The 24576-nt window shown below is 32.8% G+C and overlaps 1 protein-coding gene across 1 annotated transcript in view; it reads left to right on the top strand.

Moving 5' to 3' along the window:
* The window catches only part of LOC124363745 (teneurin-3-like), an 807778-nt gene that overhangs the window by 75200 nt on the left and 708002 nt on the right, over positions 1-24576 (top strand). The gene's annotated exons all lie outside the window — the stretch shown is intronic.

The raw sequence follows: 24576 nt of genomic DNA, 5'->3' as shown, positions 1-24576 counted from the left end.
TTCAAAATGTGTACTTTATTGGAAATAATAATATGTTTATTATTGTCTATTATGTCAAGATTCAGTGCTCTGAAATTAGACTAAACATAACTATGAGATGCGTACTGATATTATATACAATTCATGTTGGATAAGTGGATTTGTCTGTAGTGATGTACTAAGTATGAATTTAATTGTGTCTAGCAGAGCCTCAGAGCCATTGCGTGGTTAAAAATATGAACTGTATGTGCAGTCTATCTATATACATGTAGTTTACATATTATTCGGAATAACAAAATTGCAATTACTTAGTAGAGATCGCAATAAAATATTCTGTCTGTCTGTTTGTCTGTCAGTACGGTATCTCGAAAACAACCTGAGCTATAGATCTGAAGTTTTGCATGAAGCTTGATTTCTACATAGGCAGCACTGAGTTCAACATAGGTGCATGTCACTCCCTGAAATTTAGATGAGCGTTAGTGAAAATATTTGTACATTGTTGTAATGGGTAACCATAATGGTAATGAAAAAATAGTAGAATAAATAAAACTGTAACCAAACTGATTACAGTCATAGGCCTATAGTATTTTAATATGTGAAGATTGAATACTCTTTGTTTTTTTGTTTTTTTTTTTTTTAAGGAGAGGCCGATCCTCTTTTAAGCCTTATTCTGTCCGTCCTCATGGGCCACTGGCCTGTGCGAGGATCTTATCAAACAGAATAAGGGGGAGAGTCGATACAGTACAAGGTTGATGGTACTGATAAAAAGTGCAATGGTCACAGACAGGATTTGAACCTGCGTTATCTCTAACTCAGACCCAAAGTCCAACGACTTAGACCGCTCGGCCATCGGCACTCCAACCGATAATCTACTACTCTACCAATAAGGATTTGTGGGTGTTTAGTAAGAACAAAGCATATATTATATAAAACAAGGGTTACGGTGCAGAGTCAAGGCTTTGGGTGAAAACCATTTTTGCCATCATTTAAATTTTTAATGCTACTTGTCTTATTCTGCTAAAGAATCAATTGACACTACTGCCTACCATATAATAAGAGGGAAGATTATAGGTAACTATGATCCAATCAGATGAATGAATGTCAATGAAGATTAATGGATTAACTATGAAGAACAAAATAAAAAATTAAATTCTGTTACATAGGATACATAGAAATTGGTTTTAGAGTAATATTCTTGAATAGATTTTGAACAAGATATAAATAGTAAAAATATTGTATCCTTTGTTTTCTGTATCTGTATCTGTTTAAACCACCCAGCTTTTGAGGATGGTAAATTGTACACCATAAAATTTTTTCTAGAAGGTTTTAAAATCATCAATAGGTACTGGCAGGTAATAGTTAGGTTAAACAAAGCAGGTTTAAATATAGTTAGATTTGGTAGGGAAACACACATTCTAAGACATTATAAAAGTTTCAGTCACTATACTATGTTTACAATGATAAACAAAAGTAAAACGGCTATTTTTTTAACATAAATAAATTAATTATTACCCAACTCTCATACAATTTATACTGATATTCTGTATAGCCTAGGTAGTCCATTGGATAAGGCATCGATTTAGATTTACTTTGTAAATAGCACCATTTTTATATAATGGAGAATTTATCAATGCTAGTCCAATTTTGTTTCAATTAGATAATCATATTCAGTTTTGGACTCTACCAATCGCATTGAAAGATAAGGCTGTGCCGTCCGTGACGTCACAATCCGTATTGACTGGTCACGTGACCGCGACACTGGCGCCACTCTACGGCAGACTCGCCAACTAGAGTGCTCTGTACACTGCACAGTGTTGCCGCCTAGCGGGCCTCGGGGGAACTCACTTCTCAATTCCATGATGCATATAAATTGCTCCATACTTTCTATTTTCTTTCACACTTTACCGCTTTCATATTTAATACTCACAGAGAAATACATTTTCGTCTGTCAGCGACCGTTGGTTTAACTTCGGTGGAATATTTAAAAGTTTTGTTTTCAAACTCGGGCTGGAAATTCGCATTGCTGTTTGGACTGTTAACTTATAATCATGCCCTTCATTATGCATCTTTTATACACAACGTTGACGTTTCATTTAAAAACACTCGTTAGATATTTATTCATTTCCCCGGCCTTTCATTTTATTGAAATGTTTTAAACATCTGTAAATGAAGGATTTAAATATGAAGACAAGCTTGATTGCATAATTATGACCAATGTTTTTCGCAGAAATACAATAACGAATGGTGTTAAAGGCGTCGTTATAATGCTGGAAATAACTCTTTCTCTCTTTTTACGTGGACTACATAAGAGACAAGTATATTACTATTGTCACAATTTAAGAATATCATAACTTGATTGCATTAATACATTATACATATAAATCTAAAACGTACGTTATCCAGTCTCTTGGGTACATTAATGTACATACGAAAGAATATATCCATTATCTAATTATGTCTTGGGAGTGCCGATGGCGAGCGGCTAAGGCGTTAGACTTTGGAGTCCGAGTTAGAGATAGCGCAGGTTCGAATCCTGTCTGTGACCCTTGCACTTTTTATCAGTACCATCGACCTTGTACTGTATCGACTCTCCTCCTAATTCTGTTTGATAAGATCCTCGCACAGGCCAGTGTCCCAAGAGCACGGGCAGATAAGGTTTAAAAAAATTCATGAAAATACTAAATCTCAACGTCTAGTTTGGTTTAAAGCTTTTAGGATAACTTTAGTTGGATAAATTGTTTTAGTTGGATTTTAGTTCGATAAATTTATGATGCTAATAATTATTTTACATAAATTATAATAGTACTCCAGATTTATATAAATATAAGTTAATTTCTGTTTGAAATCTGACTAAGCATAAAATTAATTTTAGTAACTTTAAACATACGTGTTAGATAAAGAATGAGAAGGACGTATCTTATATATATATATATATATATATATATATATATATATATATATATTTATATATATATATATATATTTATATTTATATATATTTAAAATAAAAATAACCAATCGATAAATTTATAACAGCATAAATAAAATGTATTTGAAATTCTAGTATTCTTTATAGGTTATAGTGTTTCGTGATTACCCTTAAGTAATCAGTAATGGATGTGTGCCCCTTACTTCCACGGCAGTGGTGGAGTTGGATGTCAAGTCCTCACACGTCAGCTACGTCTCCATGACTTCTCCGACGTGTTTGATGTAAATTGACTAATTAAGTTGGAGTTGGAGCCTCTCTTTCTCAGGCAAAGCTATGCAAATGCTCGCCTCACATTTCCTCCCTACATTCTGCAAGTATAATTCGCTTGTCGTGAAACGATCTTTAACTAACTCCAACACATCGTAGCCTCTTAGCTTTCCTCCGAGGGCTCTTTGTTGAAAATACCTCCTCGACAATCTCAGCCGAGTTAAAAGGAAGACTGTAATTAATGTTATCTGTATTTCTAGCCGGTTTTATCAATAAGTGGTGTAGAAATAGAACCGAACGACTCATCGAGAAAGAAACGAAAGAACAGCGTGGCGGGGGGGGGGGGGGGGGCAGATTAGTCGAAGTCCCAGAAGATATAGCTCCCCACGCAATTTCCGACTGAGCATGCTCCAGAAACCTATCAACTGCCTATTGATATCTCTTCGTCTGGTAGGATCAGCCGAGCTAAGACTCATTGTAATGACGATCTCGTCTAAATAAGGAAAATCATTATGGGTGTTTTATTCGTCGCTGATTCGTCGTTAACTTCCGGGTTATTAGGCAGAAAACGCGACTTCTCTCTATCCACCTTGGGGGATGAATGACAAATGAAGAATGAGCTTTGGCTTTTAATTTTCGGAAAAAAATATTAGTCTCTATGCGAAGAAGTACATGTTGTGTTGTGACTGAGGCTTCAAGCAAAGATCAGTTAATATTATGTACCAAATTATATGAATAAAAAAGTGTATTACTAATTTGATATTTAGTGTTGTTTGAAGTTGGTAAAAATATGAAATTTGAGGCATGGCTTGCGAGTACTTTAACATGTCATATGTTTAAAAATCATACTCAAAACATAGGAACATTTAACGCTGCATACATACAAGACGATTCGGGTAGTGTTACCGGCACTAATATTACCTATTTAACAAATTAATTTTACGCTAAATATGAAAAATCTATTTCGAATGCTGGTTTTTGTGTTTTACATAGTACATCTTAAACAATAAGAGAGATACATTTATGGAACAGACTTTATTCAATTTATCACGTCAGAAACCATGAGAAAAAATTGCATTAGTCTCTAAATCCCTCTTCCCAAACTCCCAGCAAATGGTCATTTAACCTCGGATACTGAATTGTTAGTGAAATCTTTTGTTGACCGTTACTCAGTAATAAAGCATTTCCGGACCTATGTTTGTATGAACTATTTTAATTATTTTTTATAGTGCAGTAAAGTCAGAAATGCTTGAAATACCATTACCCAAATCACCCTGTACATACTTATGGATGTCCATGTACTGCAGGAATAAATGGATAAAATATATTAGTCTCAGTTGGCATACCGGGTGGTGACGGTGACGCAGCCAGCTTATTGAACACTTCAAAACCCTCTTCAATGATTTCTGATATTGTTCGATAAAAAAATTTAAAATAAACCGACTGTGAACATGAACGTTAATTCTGAAAACTTAAAATGTTTGCTTACCAAGGTAAAGAAGCAATTTCAAGTTATTAAAAACATTGGTACCTTTGTACTAATGTATTTTCATGAATATAGAAACCTGCATTCATTAAAATGGAAACTCTCTTTTCAGAATTCGTGAATTATTAATGAACCAGATTATCAATATGGTAAGTTACTTTGTTGCCTCAAGAGGCTTAATATAAGAACTGAATTTAGATAAAAGTGACCGTATTTAGTAAAAATGTATTGAAATACTTGTGAAGTTAGGTGATGCAGTTTCGTATGATTTCACAAATAATCGTATAACAAATGTTACTTACTGTTTATAAAATATATTTATGCTTTATAGACAGCTACTGAAATTGGAATCTTTTCTTGGAATTCTGTAATGCAACTTCCCTTCTTCCACAAAGATAACTGAAAATGCTTTTGCTCAATAGATAGAAAAAAATAAAATATGTATATTAATTTTTCTTTTTTTATGAGCACGTGTAACAAGTAGACGCTATATATTCTATAACAGAATACATATAATTAAAAGATAATAACGTCTGTATACCCGCATGACAATGTATACATTCGTTTAAAGGCTGCAAATGAGTGGATTAAATCTTCATTCATAATTTGGGCGGATACATAAATGATATTGGTAACATCAGACAAACGCTGGTTTAATCCAGAGAGTTTACACGTTGTAATTGTTTATAAAACGCATTGTAATCATAGCGGCTGTGGCGGTGGAACAAACAGGATTAATTAGTAATTTGCCGAAAATACAAAATGTTCATTTTATTGATTTAACAAAATTCTGTAACAGGATTTGAGATATTTGCCATCTTTATATGTTATAGAAGGTATAACACAACGTTTCGAGGATTGGAATCTAACCTCTTCGTCAGGTGGGGGAGGTATGAATATATACAAAAATAACGAATATAAAGAAGAAAGAAGGGAAATAAAGGGGTTCAAACATACCCTCAAGCTGCTTGGAGCCCACGCCAGGCGTTCTCACTGCACAGGATGCAAGTCTCGAGCACAAATCACAAGTACGAGGATGACAATCACACATCACACTAGCATCAGCACAGACTACTGTGGGATACTATAACAAGAATGGCGATGTCGGTTTTTTCATCGGCGCCGCGTAGTGTCGATACATAAATGTTTATATCTATTAATACCTCCCCGACCTAACGAAGAAGGTAGATTACAATCATCGAAACGTTGTGTTATAACTTTTATAACCTATAACGATGGCGAATGTCCGATTCTGTTATCGTTTCAAACCTTCCAGCGTTAATAACAAACTTTAAACAAAGGAAATTCCTTAGTTTTATACTGTCATAGATTTTTGTGAAGGCAAGGGTAATTTTTCCAAGAGGAAGATGAACTGGAGCTAAACTCAACAGAAGTTATTCCAGAAAACGAAAATTATCAAAATATAGAATAGTGACAATAAACATTATCGGAAAACAATTGTGTGTATTTATACATTAGGTTTAAAAGCTATGTTTAAGTTTTCTATTATTTCACTATTTAATAATAAATAATAGTTTAATAATATATAATAGTTTAAATATAAATAATAGAAAATTTATATTCCAATAAGAAGAGCTCCTCCTCCTTCATTGCTATGTTTAAGTTGTTTGAGAAACCAAAAACTGTGGTTTGATAAAAGAACAAACAATGCACACTTTTCTAATCAGTATAAATTGAATTTCATAAAATAGGTTTTTGAGAGATAACAATGATATGCTCTAGTATATTATTTGAATTGCCATCACTGTACTTTTAAGAAATTATAAAAACATATATTGGTAATACAATATTTGTGTACAAAAACCGTTTACTTAACGGTCATAAATCGTTACTTTATTAAGTTTTACTACTTCAAATTCAACTTTTAAATACACAATTAGTTAAATAAAACAGGACTTTTACGATATTACCGTGATGTCTACGAAGGGACCGACTGGTGGTGGGAAGTGGGTCGAAGCGAGTTCAGCACTTGAAAATGCTAATGGCCTTCACGGTGAGTTAGCGGTACTTTATCACACGGCAGTGTTGGGTCATCCATCATCTCTGTACTTTACCGTACTTAGCCTTTACATTGTGACAAGTACATCACTCCCGCCATTCACGGAACGTTAATTGTACGTCTACTACATTTATTATACGATAGGCGTGTAAGGAGATGGGTGTAGCTTTTGAAAAGTCCACAGCTTTATCACGGTCATGGAATGTTACAATATACCTAATACTTTATAATGAATTGTACTGAGATATACTATACTATAATGGAGTATCGAATCAGATTTAGTTTTGTAACTGATATTTTGAACCGAAAGTCAAAGTTTAGTCAGTGGAATAGCCAAAGATAACAACAATTAATTTAAACGGTGCTACTCATTATCGCTTACACAAAAACTAAATTTCGAAAAGTAGACAATTATTGTTTTGAAATTAGTCTGTTTTGTGAAAAATATATAATTTATAGACATGAGCGTATACGAGTAAATACTTTAAAACAAACAATAAACTTCTAAATGTCTTTGTGGTGGCTAAACTAAATGGTTATATACTATGGTTGTTCTCAATTTACAGAAACAAACTCGTGTTCTTTTATTGTATAACAATAATTCGTTAATTAGTGTAACATCCAAAACTGTTATAGTTTTTTTTTTAATTTACCCCCCAATAATATTAATATTTTAATTTATTCTAGAAAATAATAACACAACAGATGTACTTTTTATGATGTACTACATCATCTAAATTTTAGAAATACGACGAATAAAAAAGTAAGAAGCAGTAATAAGTATAAAAGAGCCCAAAGCTACTAGAAGTCAATTATTTTACTTTCCATAACGATGATGTTGAAGTTGTGTGATAATTTTAGCAATTAGTGCAGTGTTTGTTGTAGTGAATCTGTAACACTTTATTTCGGATGTAAAAGTACTATATTTAATTTTTATTAAATATGAATGATTTGAAAGGATATCACCTGTTTTATTTGACAAAAATAGAACGCAGCATGTCGAAGATTGGTTTTAACTTTCTTCTTTAGGTGGTCAAAATTAAAAAGTCAAGTCAGAAGGTAAGATCAAATCAGTGTGTGACAAACTAAGAATCCACCAAAGTAAAACTTTATAAAAGAACACATTTTATGTGAAAAATAAAAAGCTGATAACCAGACTAATCTTTACTGTGTCACTATTTGTAGGGTTTTTGACAGTTGAAGGCTTTATAGTTTCCAAGTCCAAAAAGTTTGCAACATAAAAGACATGCAAATAATCACAATATATGAACATTTTTATAAGAACACGTCATAGGAAAACTATAAAAGTGGTAAATAAAATTCTCAACTAAACGATTGGCAAAATAGAATTTCCATTGTTCCCAACGGAACACGGTGGCTCTTACGTATGCTTTGTTGGCAACTTTTAATACCGGCGCGCAATAAGTTTTTAATTAAGGCGGAACGATATGAAAAAAATGTAATCACAAAGCTTTCCGAAACGTAATATGCACTTGAAACCAACAGAAACAACTAATACAGGATGAGGTCATTAAATTGAGACCAGAGGCTTACGGGATGAAGTCGCATTACTACACGACGTAAGCCTCTTAATTGGGAACTTTGAATTAGTGTATTTTGATCTGCTCGGTTCATTGGAAAGGTATAATCTCGTCAAGAGGAAAACAGTAATCCTCTTTTGACGTTCAATATATTGTTGCCAGGCAACCCGCAGGTGACGTCAGAATAATAAATTGGCAGTCCCGACGATGTTTATTTCAGAAACAGCCTCTGTTCAATGTTCAGTGTTCAATCAGACACGTGGCGCTGGAATGTACTCAATCGGAACAATAATTTAAAAATGTATTTGCGAAATACCGGTTTCACATTCTTCAACGTCTCTTTCGGCATTTCCAGCGTCTGGTATTCATGCTCGATTAGAATGATATTGGTTGTCAGAGCACTCTCGATTGTATATCGTTTTTCTATACTTTGAACTTCAGGTATTTTCCAATAAGTACTGGTTCTGATTTCAAGTTTTAATTCTGACAGTTTGAAGTAAGTGCTACATGTGTTTCTAAGTCAGGTGTAAAAATTTATGATTGTACTCAGTTTAGAAATTTAATGTGATTTCCTCGTTGTCATTATGGTCACCCAGAAGGTAGTCACATGTAAACTGTAGATCATGTAGTTACACAACTACGTACATCATTTTCAGGTCTATGGGTTGGTTGGTTTTCGAGATATCGTGCGGACAGAAATTGAATTTGTCCAGTCCCCCCCCCCCACCGAGTGGTAAAGCTCTGATAACGCTCAGTTAATATCTAGTCATAAAATATGACTCATAACATTGGGCTTGAAACAACAATAAATATCATTAATGGTAAAAAAATCATTAATATAAAAAAATGACAAAAAAGAAATTTACAAGGAAAAATTAAATAGGTGTAGTCACGTTAAATATGAACAAAGTAAATCTATGAGAGTATGCAGCAATACTCAATTTGTTATAATAAACAATAAACAAGTCACAAATAATTATTTGAACAAACATTACTTCTTACTAACAAATATACTGCTAGTTACCCGCGACTTTTGCACGTGTATGAGCCCTTCTGGTTTGAGTAAATTATATTTCCAACGCTATTGTTACCACCGCCAAGAAAAAACTACATACAGTGACATAAAGTGAATATTTATGACCATTGTAATTTATTTCTGACAATATTTTTTAGGCATAGTTAGTTCATTTTGCCTTCTTTCCCAAAAAAAGTATATATATATATATATATATATATATATATATGTATATGTATATGTATATATGTATTATATGTATATATGTGGTAATAGATTCAATTCTCACCAATGATACCAAATACTTAAATTAAATTTAAGCGTGAAAAAATGCACAAGCATAACATTGTATCGTAATAGTATTGATCTTCGTACTCCAGTTTTCCCGTTAAATGTTCATTGCCAATAATGAACAATAGAACACAACTTATTTAACTCCATTCAGTGAAACAATGAATGTTTTATAATCTCCATTCCGTCTCATTCTCTATGGTGACGTCCTGCCAGTCAGTCCTGTTTAACTATTCACTGAGCACAGTCAGGACCGGCAGAGGCAGACTGCCTGTCACAGTTCCTGTGTTCTTCAACACTGCGAATCTCTGCTTTTGTAATATTCTTTTTAGTTTTAATTTGGTATTTGTATACATTTAAAAATAGCATATACACTGAATACTATTGAAAGTATTGCAAATCATGATAGTGAAGAAACAGGATTTTTCCACCAATTGCCATTTTTTATTGATACAAATTTGAGTAACACTACGTTTCGATATCTGCAATCTGGTGTCCTCCTCAGGTAAATAACGTCCCCGTTATGTATTAGGTTAGTTATTGACCTGAATAAGAGATCATATTGCAGATCTAGTAATGTAGCGTTGCTGGTTTTTTTGTATCACTGTACACTGGAAAATGTACGGAATGTTTGAATAAATGAACTCTGGTAAATGTCCGGAATTTTTGTATATCTGAACACTGGTAAATGTCCGAAATTTTTGTATCTCTGAAAACTGGTAAATGTCCGGAGTTTTGGTGTCATTGAACACTGGTAAATGTCCGGAACTTTAATATAATTGAACACTGATAAATGTCCGGAATTTTAGTATAACTGAACACTGGTAAATGTCCGGAATTTTTGTACCACTGAACACTGGCAAATGTCCGGAATTTTAGTATAACTGAACACTGGTAAATGTCCGGAATTTTTGTACCACTGAACACTGGCAAATGTACGGAATGTTTGTACCATTGAACACTGGTAAATGTCCGGAACTTTAGTATAACTGAACACTGGTAAATGTCCGGAATTTTAGTATAACTGAACACTGGTAAATGTCCGGAATTTTTGTACCACTGAACACTGGCAAATGTACGGAATGTTTGTACCACTGAACACTGGCAAATGTCCGGAAAAGTCCTATTCCTTCACAATCCTTCCATTGTCCAAAGTAAACTTGAATCAAAGAAATTGAGGTTAATATTGAAAGATTATGATTTTTACAGAAACAAAGGCACTCTCGCATATATAATCTTATTAGGATTAGGATGTATGGTTTCTAGTGGTATAACTAATATATTTTCTGATAATGGATTTCAAATAGCTTTTAAAATCAGAATAGATTTAGCAATTCCATTTTAGGTGACCCCTCTCGTCTCCCACCCACCACGGCAGCCACTAAAATAAACGGTGGCTATACTTCATATGTTTTCGTTCTCACGTCCATACCGTGAGGGGGGTGGGGGAGGGGTGCGACGCGCGGTAGCATTAAACCCATTTAATATGTTGGACGTGATGGTGGACTAATCTCCAGGTTTTGTGTCCCCCTCAGCCACCGCCACCGCCACTGTGCCATCAAACCGAGTTTTATTGAGCTTTGAAACTTAAAAATTAAACAGTGCTTTGTAAACACTGCTCATGCTTTGTAATTATATCCCTGTTCCAACCGGAAATAAAATATGTTCACTAAATTGTTCAGTGTAAGGTGCTAACTCCTTGAACTCTTCACTGTCCACATTTGATATCACTGTGATCTAATCCAGTTAAACAGAAATAAATCAAACGCCAGTATAAAGATTCTCTAAAACACGATATTGGTAACCGCTCCTAAAAGTAAAGTAACTGCTAATGTCTTTCCGTATAAGGAAGTTATCAGTTATCTTGGAAAGGCTTACAAAAGTAACTGTACGTTCTGAGGCATATAAGGTCAAGTCCACGAAGAACAATTTCTTTAGATATTTGCCATTTATCAGTGATACAAAAATATCATTGTTTTCTGTAATATTTAACGATGGCAAATGTCCGGAAAATCATGTTTCATTCACATTTTTTCCATTGTAAAAAGAAACTTAAAACAGTGAAAAAACCAATTGTTTCTATTGACATAATTGTACATTTGTAGTAGTCTTTCGATAAATTTCAAGCTCAGAAATGTTTTCTGTACAGTAAAATTTTTAATTTTACAGTAAAATAGATTTCATAAAATTAGTGTCCATCAATTTTAAGAATTTGCCTGATTTAGGTCTCGGTAGGCCTTTTCGGAGATAATAGCAGTCATAAAAGTTTACCATAAATACATGTGCGTTATACTATACTATTGTTCGAATACTAATATCTTATAAATCGATTTCTTTTTATTATTTTATTGTGATAGTTTCGGCTATAGAATTGTACAGAGTTGATGTATAATTTTGGAACGTATCTGGTCCCTATTTGTAGGAATTCAGGATAACAAACGTGGAAATAAATTCTAAAGAAAGAAAAAAAATGTTTTTTCCTGGCTGCATACACATAAAAGTAAATGAGTATCATACACATCATGTGTGATACTCGTAGTTTACACTGTGCTCATCTGCAAATCCTGATTCTATAAGAAAAAATTCAGTTTTTGCTTTTTTAATATACTTTTATATGGATTGTTTGCTTTTGATGTATGTAAGTAAAGTTATATTACGTTACTATGATAAATCAAATTCCTAGCCAAATGAACTTGCTTAATTGTCTTACTTTTATGCACCAATATTGAAGATGGTTCTCATAAAAACATTATCGAATCCTTGTATGAAATCATAAAATATTTATTTGAATAGTTGTTACTATTATCTGATATTTTTCTTAGCGTCATATAACATCAAATTATGACGATAAGACCTCATAAATTAAATCTTACAAATTCTAGTTTTTAAGTTATATACGAATTTAAATGTTTGTAAGATATAATTTACTTTTATACCTTTTCTGTTATTTCCGGAAAACAACAATATTCAAATAGTCTGAATGTATTCAGTCACAGAGGTCCCAAAATGGAAAATAGAAATAAAATAAAATAAATGGAAACTTTGTAAATATCATCACTATGTTTAGCATATGGGCAGTAGAATCAAGTAGCATACATATAGCATACGTACATATAAGGTATACGCATGCTTTTAGACGAAATAATAACCCAGCCCGCGGCACTGTTGTGGTGTTTGTGGTGGAAATGGAACCAACACAGAACAACAGAGTGCCCAGGAATTGATGGAAACGGAGCAGTGCGGTATCCAAGGTGCGGCTTGTGAATAACAGAGCGGAGGTTCGGTTTGAAAAATATAGCTTGTCGGTTTGTTATGGTTGTTTGGTAAGGAAACAGCATCGTATAATTTCGCTGTGGATGTAAGTCACTGAACCAATAAATCATGTACAACTGATCATTCAAGCGCTAGAGATTAAAGAATGAATATAATCATGCTCGTAATGGTCTAGATGCTAGTTATATTTTTCAGAGAACTTACATAATATACACCCTCATTAATATTATAGAGGGTGTTAGAAAGTCCCGCACTGGCTTGATACCTCCCGAACAATTACAGGTAAAGCAATAAAGCTTGGTACATCCTTAATGGACGTATAAATCTACTTTTTGAAGTAACTAAAATTTTTTCATGTCGGGGGATGGTCCGCAAGGAGTCGGAAGGAAATCTTAAATGTGAGCATAGGTCAAGTAGTACCATCAAATGAAAGGTTAGTAGAGTAAAATGCCACCATTCCGACCTCAAAATATTTACCCTTTTAAAAATTACGCCTGTTTAAAGTTTTATACATTTACAATGTAGTTCCTGTTCTAGACGGTTTAATATTCTTGTCTTGTTCAAGTTGTATAAGTAAATGAATACTGGATTTAAGAAATAGTTTTTAAAGTAGTTAGTGACTCTCCAGATCCAATGGAGGATGGTCTACAAGAAGTTCGGCAAAAAAATGAAGAACTGTTTTTTCACTAGTCGTTAACCTACTTTTAAAACTATTTCTTAATTCCAGTATTCATGTATTTAGACAACTTGAGCCAAGATAAAAATATTAACCCATCTACAACAGGACCTACAATATAGGCTAAATGTTTCAAACTTTAAACCAGCGTAATTGTTTAAAGAGTGCACCCTTTGAGATCGGATTAGCGGCATTGTACTCTACTATAAATACCTTTAATTTGATGTACTAGTCGACCTATCCTCTCATTTTAGATTTCTTCCTGACTCCTTGCGGGCCATCCCCTAACATGACAAAGAAATGTAGTTTCTTTAAAAAGTAGATTTATAGTTGCAGTTATGATGTACCAAGTTTTATTGCTTTACCTGCAATCATTCGGGAATTATGGCACTTTTTACGCCCTTTATTATAAAAAAACATAAAAATCGTTTGGTACCAGAATAAACATAAAATATCGGAAATGCAAGCTAATGTCAGTGTTATATCGCAAGATAAATAAAGGGAGAGCAGCGAGAGGGTGAATATTCGGCAAAGTGGTTAAACTCAAGTTTGACTGAGCCCTTGGCTTTGATACTAACTTCAAACAAACAAACTTTGGAAAATTGAACAAATAAAGAGGCCTTTGTAAATGAAGAGTGTGGAATGCGAGAAGAGACTGCTCATCTTGAGTTTCTCCTACTCAATTTATATTTTTATATATTCAGTCAGTCATTGACTTAAGTACGGTTTCCATTTTTTTAAGTTTTATAGAAAAGTTTAATCAGTTTTTGTTTGGAAACTGTATTCAGTTGGAACAAGCTTATATTGAATCATGTTGATAGCACATACCAAGTTATTCATGATCATTGTTGGTGCAAGAAATATATTCGAGAAGGGTTCACTTCTAGCTGTCTTACACCTTCCACTTGAACCTATACTGGATACAGCATAAAACGATGTGTCACTTAAATTTGGACAACCCTCTAATCGGGAATATCGAGATCTGCGAGATCTCGAAAACTGCGAAGGATGCCTTGTTGGAGTAGGTGGGTCCTTAACTGTTAAAGGCTGTTTCTAGCCTATAAATAAGGGCGCCCCATCCCTGCCTGCTTTGGCTGAAGAAGCTTCTTCCTCAGGTGTTAAAAATTCCCTAAAACAAGATGTGGCGATAAACTTATCACACACTACTGATGGCGAGAGAAAAGAAGAGACCTGGATTCTGGCCTATCTGAAAATTGCAGGCGCTACTACTAGTATGTTGTCGCGCCTTGTTTCGTAATTTCATTATTGTTTCACTGTTTTGATTGATTTGCGGTCTAATTGTTATGTTTTATAAGATAATTTAAATGACGGTACTGATTTGATCAATTAAAATTTAGCAAAATTTATGTTTGTAATAAATTCTAATAATTAGGCTCTACAGTGGTTGTAAAGAAACAATAATTAAAGGAATGAATTGCTGAAATTGAAGGTTTTTTTATTGTTAAGATAACAATTACTAATGTTCATATATGTATAATGTAAATGTATTGCTTTATGTATATAAAATTTAACATTGATACCTTACTGACTAACACAATATTGAATATACAGTAAACAAAAAACCTCTTACGCAAAAAATAGGAACATTTGTAATTGGATAAAAACATTTGCTTCAACAGCTTTACAAATACCACGTCAAAAGAAAATAATTATATTTTGCTAAAGTTGTAAATTGTTGAATATGAAACCGAGAGAACACAGTTTAATCCTCCAATGGTAAGCATGTTCGGAAGATAACATAAAAAACTTACTGTTAGTAATGTTGAAATTAACAAGACCGAAATAATGGGCGCGTCTAAGATGAGTCACACTCTGCAGGAATGCCACAATACTGAAAACAAATAACTCCATTGCTAGGATAAACAATTGGCAGGGTTTGCTGTAGGGCGAAGCGCCTGAAATTACCGCGCGGCAACACACTAGTACACTGTTGTGCGCCGTCACGGGCCATGTCTCTTCTTTTCTCTCGCCACCAGTAAGCTACGCCAGTCTTTTCTTCCAAACTTATCTCCCCGGGCTTCCACCTTATCTAGTACGAGTGACAGACACTTGCTTCATGTTCTTGGCACTGTGCAGTAAAATTGCTAGGGTAAGGTTTACTTTAGCGAGTCTGGAATTTGTGCTGTTTTTTTACCAGTGTGGTATATACCCGATATTTTGACGTACGAAATATTCTGTTTTCCAATACAGATTAGGACGTGGAAAATTTATCGTCAATTTCTTAGTTTTTGATACGTCCTAGACCTTATGCCTCTGGGGTTTTATATATGAGGAAGAAGATAGTTTTGTGCGGAAGAGGAAAACAAATTTTAGAATTCACTTAAAGAATCCTGTCAAAACATTGTTATTCCCAACTAGGAAGTCCTTGATAGGAATGTGTTTTTTTTTTGTAATCCCTATTCACCACAGGCGAACCATTTAATAAATAATACACGCTAATACATGAGATTCAGAAATAAATGGCTTCCCCTGAAGAGCGCAAGACTCGACAACTAACATACGTGCTGGGCCTTAATCAACACAACTGCGACTTTTTAAAGTCTAACTTATTTTAACTAATAGATCAAATTTCCAGAATTTTATTTATTAGTATATTATTAGTATTTTTCCTAAAATTGTAATTTATATTTTCCAGAGGTTTTGGATACCAGGTATAAAATCTTGATATATACAAATTAAAAAAAATATCATAACAGAGTGTACTTAAATTATAATTATATTTATTATTATAATTTAATTATAAATTATTAAATTATAATTTATAATGTGGTATGAATCACGATCAGATGACGTAGAATATGAAAAAAATATATTTATATTTTTAAGTTCACTGAAAAAAAATACATAAATATTTTTTTTTAACTTTTGGAAAGAAATAATGGTTTCTTGATTAAATTTCAATAAGAATTGTAAAAAATATTGTAAAGAAATAAAAAATATATGATGAAAAATACAAATAAAAAAAATTACTAAGACTCGAATTCTGTTTTTTGATTTATTTAAAAATTTACACGTAATTATTAAATATGCATGATTCATTATTATTTTGCTTAATGCTTAAAAATAGCACTGGTATAAAAAAATTATAATTTAAATAAATAATAACAAGTTTTCCACGTAAATAATACAATGTATAATGAAAAATGTCAATATTTTGTTTATTTTCAATTTTTCTGCAGTTTTTTCAATTAAACTACATATTTTTTATTTCATTTCTTCAAAATAGACAAAAAACGAAAATAATGAGCCGTCAGAGAATCTTTTTTGATTAAAAAAAAATGTTTCAAAATGGTGATTGAAAATTATCAAAATATTTTTTTAAAGTGAAATTTTATTATAACGGCTGAATATTTCTTAATAAAAAATACAGTATTTTTAGAATAGAACATAGTATATTTTATCAAACTTTCAGCTCAATCGAACCATTTTTGTAAAAGAAAAAAAATTAAAAACCAAAAAAATGGTTTTTTGAATTTTTTGGGAAATTTTTGAGGGTAGGGAAAAAATGATTACTATATAAGTTGTAGATTTTTTTATTTCCAACAACTTTTATATTTGACATTTTTCAATAGGATGCATTGTTTACTCACAAATTGCAAAAAACCATTTTCACCCCTAAAAAACCACCCCTCCTATACCCCCTAATTGACGATTTTGGTTCGGAATGTTTTTTTTATTTATTTATGATGTATTTGACTAAATTGTGCCATTAGTTTGCTGTAAGAAAACATTTATTTATTTGACCATTTTTAACTGCTATTTCTCCTGGACTAATAGTGTAGAGAAAACAAATTAATATGATTAAAAAATATAAAGCTGATTTCGGCTTTAATGTTATTTTACCTTCAGAAAGAACAGTGGCATGGAAGGGCTTTACATTTTGAAGTCCCCAGGTACCTAAAAAAGTACTAATTTTTCAAATACAAATAATTTCAGAAAGTTTGCTAAATTTTAATGAATTTTAAATAAAATGTAATGCAGTTTAAATGAAATAATTACTTAATAATCGAAGTAATGTTTAAATATTGTACAACAGATAAATTAAAATAGGTTAGTGAGAAGTTTCATTCCCTAGTGTTAATTAAAAAAAACAGGCCCTTGTACTGTTCTCTATTGTTATTGATTTTGCATCTTTATGAATTCTTAACTAAATACTTGCACAACTTTACTATAGTCGTTTTTAAATGACTCCTGGATGTAACTTATCCAAAAAGAAAATTTAGTGACTTAAACAATTTCTTGAATGAGCCCATTCTAAACTTTAGAATATTGAAACTAAATTGATTCCCTATCGTGTTTCTCGAACAGAACTATGATCCTATCATAGGACAGAACAGCTAAGCAGAGTTTTCCTCCCAAACTTGGACATCGTGGCAAGATCGTCCCTAGGCAACATCCCTAGTTGAGGTCCTAGTCGATTTCCCCGGACACAAAGTCCCAAAACTGATTATCTAAGTGGTGATATACCTGTATTATTGCTCTTTAATTACAATTCACATCGTGTACAGTAAATTAAAATATTGGTCATTTTTTACATATATATATTTTTACATCGGTACAACGCTGAAAACATATATCTTTTTGGCGAGGTAACATAATAAAAAAGAAAAAAAACATCATCTTAGCAATAATTCCTTGGTTAAAGAGCTAATAAATCTTTCCTAATTATACATAAGCATTATTATACAAAAATTAAATTTAAATACAAATAATTAGTTCATTCGATTCTCAGTTACGTTATAATGATAAAATAAAATGTAAATTTATCACGATTTAAAATTATTTTAATTTGTTTTAATAATAATAATTTGACCAAGAATTGCAGTTATCTTAAATAACTATTAGTATTTGTTAGTTATGAAAAACAGCAGGTCTACTTTAGTCTTTTTTCTATTTATACTTGATGCAACTTGAGACACTAAATATTATACTGATGTACTCTGTACAACCTAAATAATTGATAGAGTTTAAGTATAAAAGTCTTGAGCAGCCAAGTTAAAATTTTTCAAAAATATCAAAGTATAATTTATACCTAAAGAGGATACTATTAATTTTTCTACACAAACACACCATACAACTTATGTCACATTTAGCAATCAGTAAGCAAAGAATTCCAATTTTCTTATGGATGTTAAAGCAGATTGGCATGTCAGACGCTTTTCTAAAATAATTGTAAAGACATAGTTATATTGCAGTAAATTATAAAGAAGATCCATCAAGAATTACATCCATCGTACAGATCGAATATTTATCTTTTCAATATTCATACCAATACTTCAAAAACAGTTGTTTCTAACACATACCCGTAAAATTAATTTTGATACCTAACGAGTGTATTATTAGTTTTTGTACACAAATAAGCAAGTTGACTTGTCATATTTTTAAATTGTAGTTAGAAGCCAAGTAAGCTTTACTAAGTATTACAGAGAAAAGCAGTTCCGGCGTATTGACATATTCGTACATATCAATTAGGCCACTAAATATTGTATTAAAGTGCTCTGGCCAAACATATTATTCTCCATGGAGACCTGTGGAGTGGGACATGTTATTGTGCTGGAACGTATGGCAGTTGACAAAATGAGGTTGCCTAGACTATCGTTTTACAATAATGTAGGACTTTTATTCAGCGCTTTGCTCGGTGTACCGGTCTTCGTATCAGACGATCTTACTTTGTCAAAGACACAAACAATCTTCTCTAGGTTTTGTTCTGCAGGCAACATTTTATTCGGAATTACACAATTATACTACTTACTCTCTATCCATGGCAACCGAGAATTAGTCGAGGAATATTTTATCATTTTACTTAGCTCGAACGTTACAGCCTTCCCTGTGCTTACAGTACTATTCATTTGCAGGTGGAAGACTTTTATAGAACTAAAATGTTTAGCAAAATTGTTAACAAACAGTGAAGAGGAAAATAGAGGTTATAGAGGACAGAATATTTTAAAATTTTTAGCACTGTTGTTTTCTATTATGCATTTTTCTGCAATTTCGGTTGACATAATTAGGTTTATTTGTTTTCATAAATTTCGTGCCGTTCGTCATCAGAATGGAATATTTCTGTCCACGGCGATGGCGGTTTTGTTATTTCCAGTGACACATTTTACTTCACTTATTTTATACAATTTTGTAATAGGTGATTTTCTACTTATAGAGACGAATGAAAATGCTATCGAAGATATGATATTTATGAGTTCAAGTACTAATTTGGTTGTTGCCGGTGACATTTGCATCATACGTTGTATTCCTAGAGACATCTCAGAAGCCAATACTTCCAGGTATCGTTCTGTAAACAATGAAAATCATCGGTGTCGCAGAGTGTTCCGGTTAGTTCAGTCAGCAAGAAACTATCGATATTGTCTTAACCGATGTTACTATTTGCCATTAACTGTTGCAATAGTGTTCCTTGCCTGTTACATGCCAATAGTATTTGTATCATATCTGCATGTTCTAAACCACGACGAATTCAGTCGACATATAACTGAATTGTCAAATGGCAACATTTGGATTTTAACCCTTTTCTCTACCATTTGTATAGAACAGTGGTGTCAATATAGGACTGAGTATTCTGTGGTGCGACTATGCAAGAAAATATTCGATTTTTCGGAAACCGGTTTAAGGAAAGGTTGCTGTAAGTGTGTACATAGCCTCGTAGATAAATATGTAGATAATTTATGGCCGCTTTTTAAATTGGACTATTCCCTGTGGACAATAATTGTTGACGTGGCAATCCTGATGGCCACAACCTTTGTAATACCTCCCACTGAAAATTCATAATACTACAGTAGATGGAATGCAAGAAACAGAAGGTAAGAATCTATTATTTCAACTTATTGTTTTGTTATTTCACACATTGAAAGTATTCCTAGCTATTTCTCACTCTTAGGATTTTAGTGTGAAACATCTGAAATGTTGCTGTGTGAATAAATCAACTTGAAATCGTTGTTGGTTTGGTAAAATTTCGAGTTTTAGAAGTGTCGCAACTAAAGATAAACTCCTTTTAGAATAAAATACGGTTGTGGTCATAATTCTAGTGATAAGCCAATTTCTTATCAGTAAATATGTCTACTCATACAGATAATTTGTACATTGTTCATCTCGTACAGCTGTAGAGATAAGTACGCTATGTTATCAAATTAGGTTAGTTCCTCTAAAATGAATATGATTATAAAGTGTTGTATATCCGTTAAGGATTCGATTTGTACAATTAATTAATATAAATAATTTTAAGAATGCCGGATAACGGTTAGTTTCAGTGTAATAAAAGTTTGAACACTAAGAATAGCTTGCTTTAATCACGAATGTAGGAACATTTATTTTTGCCAAGGTACAATTACACTGACCACTGGGATTAGCTTTCTAGTCGTCTTACCTGGAGCATCTTATCTCTTTATTTCTGGAAATATCTGATAAGGGTGTAAATTTGGCTTATTTAACTGTTTATAGGGTACGTATCTTGATACATAGCAGCATCATTACGCGACCATCATCATTCGTGGCAGTATCATTACGTGATCATCATCATTCGTGGCAGCATCATTACCTGATCATCATCATTCGTGGCAGCATCATTACCTGATCGTCATCATTCGTGGCAGTTTCATTACGTGATCATCATCATTCGTGGCAGCATCATTACGTGATCATCATCATTCGTAGCAGCATCATTACGTGATCATCATCAATCGTGGTAATCATCAACCTTACTTTTGCAGAGCCAAAATTTGCGGTTGTCTTTTTAAAGAGGAATGTTTTTTATTTGGAAAATTATTAGAGATAATTTGTGACTTTAATAAAGTCGTATTATGAAATAAGGCTTTTACCACAGCACGTCTAGTTCTGTCGTATTGATCTATTTGTTCTCCATATCAATCAGACCACTGATTATTATATTAAAGTGCTCTGGCCAAACATACTAATCTCCATGGAAACCTGTGTAGTAGCTCATGTTGTGTTGGACCACCAGTTGACAAAATGGGTCTGCCTAGCCTATCTTTTTACCATAATGTAGGCCTTTTCTTAAGTGCTTTGCTCGGTGTCCCGGTCTTTGTATCAGACGATCTTATTTTGTCAAAGACACAAACAATTTTCTCAAGTTTTTGTTCTGTAAGCAATATATTAAATGGAATTCAACAAGCATTCAACTTACTTTCGTTCTACGGTAACCGAGTATTAGTCGAGGAATATTTCATCATTTTACTAAGCATTTATGTTATAGTGCTCTCAGTACTTACAGTAATATTTGTTTGGAAGTGGAAGACGTTTACAGAATTAAAATTGTTTGGGAAATCTTTAATGAACAGTAAATTTGTTACTCGAGATTATCGAGGCGAGAAGGTTATGAAGCTTTCAGCCCTCCTGTTTGCTATTTTGCATTGTTTTGGAATACAGATTAACGTAATAAATTTAATTAAATTTTGTACATTTCACGATAGCTATCATATTAGTGGAATGTTCCTCTCCACTTTGATAACGATATTATTATTACCTATGTCCCAAATTTATACGGTGGTTTATTACAGTTTTGTAATAGGTGATATTCTACATATAGAGACGAATGAAATTGCTATCAAAGATTTGATATCTATAAGTTCAAGTCCTACTTTGGTTGTTACTAGTGACATCTGCATCATACGTTGTATTCCTGGAGAACGCGAAGAAGCAAACTACTTCCAGGTATCGTTCTGTAAACAATGGGAATGATCGGTCTAGAAGTGTGTTCCGGTTATTTCATTCAGCAAGAAACTATCGATGTTGTCTTAACCGATGTTACTATTTGCCATTAACTGTTACAATAGTTTTCCTTGCCTGTTATATGCCAATAGTATTTGTATCATCTCTTTATATCCAAAGGCATGACGAATTTAGTCGGTATATAACGGAATTGTCAAATGGTAATATTTGGATTTTAACCTTTTTCTCTACCATTTTTGTAGAACAGTGGTGTCAGTATAGGACTGAGTATTCTGTGGTGCGACTGTGCAAGAAGATATTCGATTGCTCGGAACCGGGTTTAAGGAAAGGTCGTTGTAAATGTGTACACAGCCTCGTAGATAAATATGTAGATAATTTGTGGCCGCTTTTTAAATTGGACTATTCCCTTTGGATAATAATTTTTGACGTGGCAATCTTGATGGCCACAACTTTTGTAATATTGCCAACTGAAAATAAATAATAGTAAATGGAATGCAATAAAGAGAAGGTAAGAAAATATTATCTCAACTTATTATTTTGTTATTTTACACATTGCAAGTATTCCTAGCTATTTCTTAGACTTTTAGGATTTTAGTGTGTGAAAATCACAACTTAAATGTTCCTGTGTGTCTAAAGCAACTTGAAACCGTTGTTGGTTGATTAAAATTTGGAGTTTGAGAAGTGTCGCAACTAAAGATAAACTCCTTTTAGAATAAATACGGTTTTGGTCATAATTCTAGTGATAAGCCAAATTGTTAGCAGTAAATATGTCTACTCATACGGATAATTTGTACAGTGTTTATCTCGTACAGTTATACAAATAAGTATGATATCAAATTAAGTTAGTTCCTATAAAATATATATGATTATAAAGTGTTGTATATCCGTTAAGGTTTTGATTTGTAAAATTACAATTAATGTAAGTAATTTAAATAATGCCCGATGACGGGTAGTTTCAGTGTAATAAAATGTTGAAAACCAAGAATAGGTCGCTTTAATTACGAATGTAAGAACATTTATTTTTGCCGAGGTACAATTCCACAGATCACTGTGGTTAACTTTCTAGTCGTCATAGCCGGAGCATCTTCTCTCTGAGGATATTTCTGGAAATATCTGACGACGGTGTTAGATTAGCTTATTTACCTATTTAGCGAAACTTCATTTTTTGTAATAGACATTTCTTAGAGCTGGAAAATTCGCAAATTTTCTATAATTTTAAAGAAATAGTTTTAAGTTAGGAAGGAGTATTTTCAAGAATCACGTCAATCGAAAATCGAGTATTCTTTATTATTCTTTCAGGGGGTCCATTAGGATGGACGATTTTGAAGCTGCGTCGATGGTTTGCTACATTTCCATACTGTTTAACTCAATGTAAATAACAAAAAATCGAGTCCATATTTTGCTTTAGACACTGGTCATTACAAACTTAGTATGTCTGTTTTTAATAATATTCACTGTTTATAACATCCACTAAACTATAAATGAAATGTTGGAAATTTGCTATTGCTTTATATTACAAAATAACAGATTAGAGTGAATCATGGATTAAACTTAGGCCTACTCTCTTCCTTAGTTGTCAAAAAGTCCTGACATAAAATTTTTAACATACAAAAAACTTATAACTTTAACAAAAACCTTGCCACAGAAAACTTAAATGGGTCGATAGAACGTGAATTAGAATATAAATGACAAGAAACTAAACTTCTTCCCAGTCAAGCCCACCTTCCCTGATGCTCTTTAAATGTGTTGCGTAGTGCTATCATTTGATGTCCTCTGCTGTCAAATTGTTTCGGTTCTTTCTAACCAATTTGGAGTTAATGCTATTCTTGTAACACCCGAGTTTATTGCTGCACTTTTAATATTGAAATTGGGATGGCAGTAGCTGACAAGCATACACGTAGTTATATCGCTCTTCCAAACTGAATGTTCAAGTGTTATTATCGTCAATTAAATGTGTTGTGTGTAGTAAAATACAATATTGAGAGCTTATCAGTAAGTATTAAAGTAATAAACAATATTGTTGAGTTGGTAATACTCCTGATGGAAGTTACGTTTGCAAACCTAACCTACAAAATGGCAACCTGTGGAGTATGTAATAGTAGTTTTACTCAAAGGCAACTTAAGATAACCTGCTCTGGTTGCAATGTTAGTTTCCACGGTACTTGTATGACGATGAGCAAGGCTGACATTGAGTTCCTAAATAATGAAAGTATGACGTGGCGGTGTGATCCCTGCAGCAAAAAGCGGCGCAGTAGCCTAAGATTAGAGTCACAAGCTACAGAGGGTAAACTAACTTTAGAGGGTGTAATGAAAGCAATAAATGAACTAAAATGTGATCAAAAGACAAATTTTACTGAATTCAATATATCCTATTAATTAATGAA

Source organism: Homalodisca vitripennis, chromosome 5 (assembly GCF_021130785.1).
Source record: "Homalodisca vitripennis isolate AUS2020 chromosome 5, UT_GWSS_2.1, whole genome shotgun sequence".
Classification (NCBI taxonomy): Eukaryota; Metazoa; Arthropoda; class Insecta; order Hemiptera; family Cicadellidae; genus Homalodisca; species Homalodisca vitripennis.
Note: the sequence above shows the minus strand (reverse complement) of the source record. Positions and strands in the feature narration are given on the sequence as shown.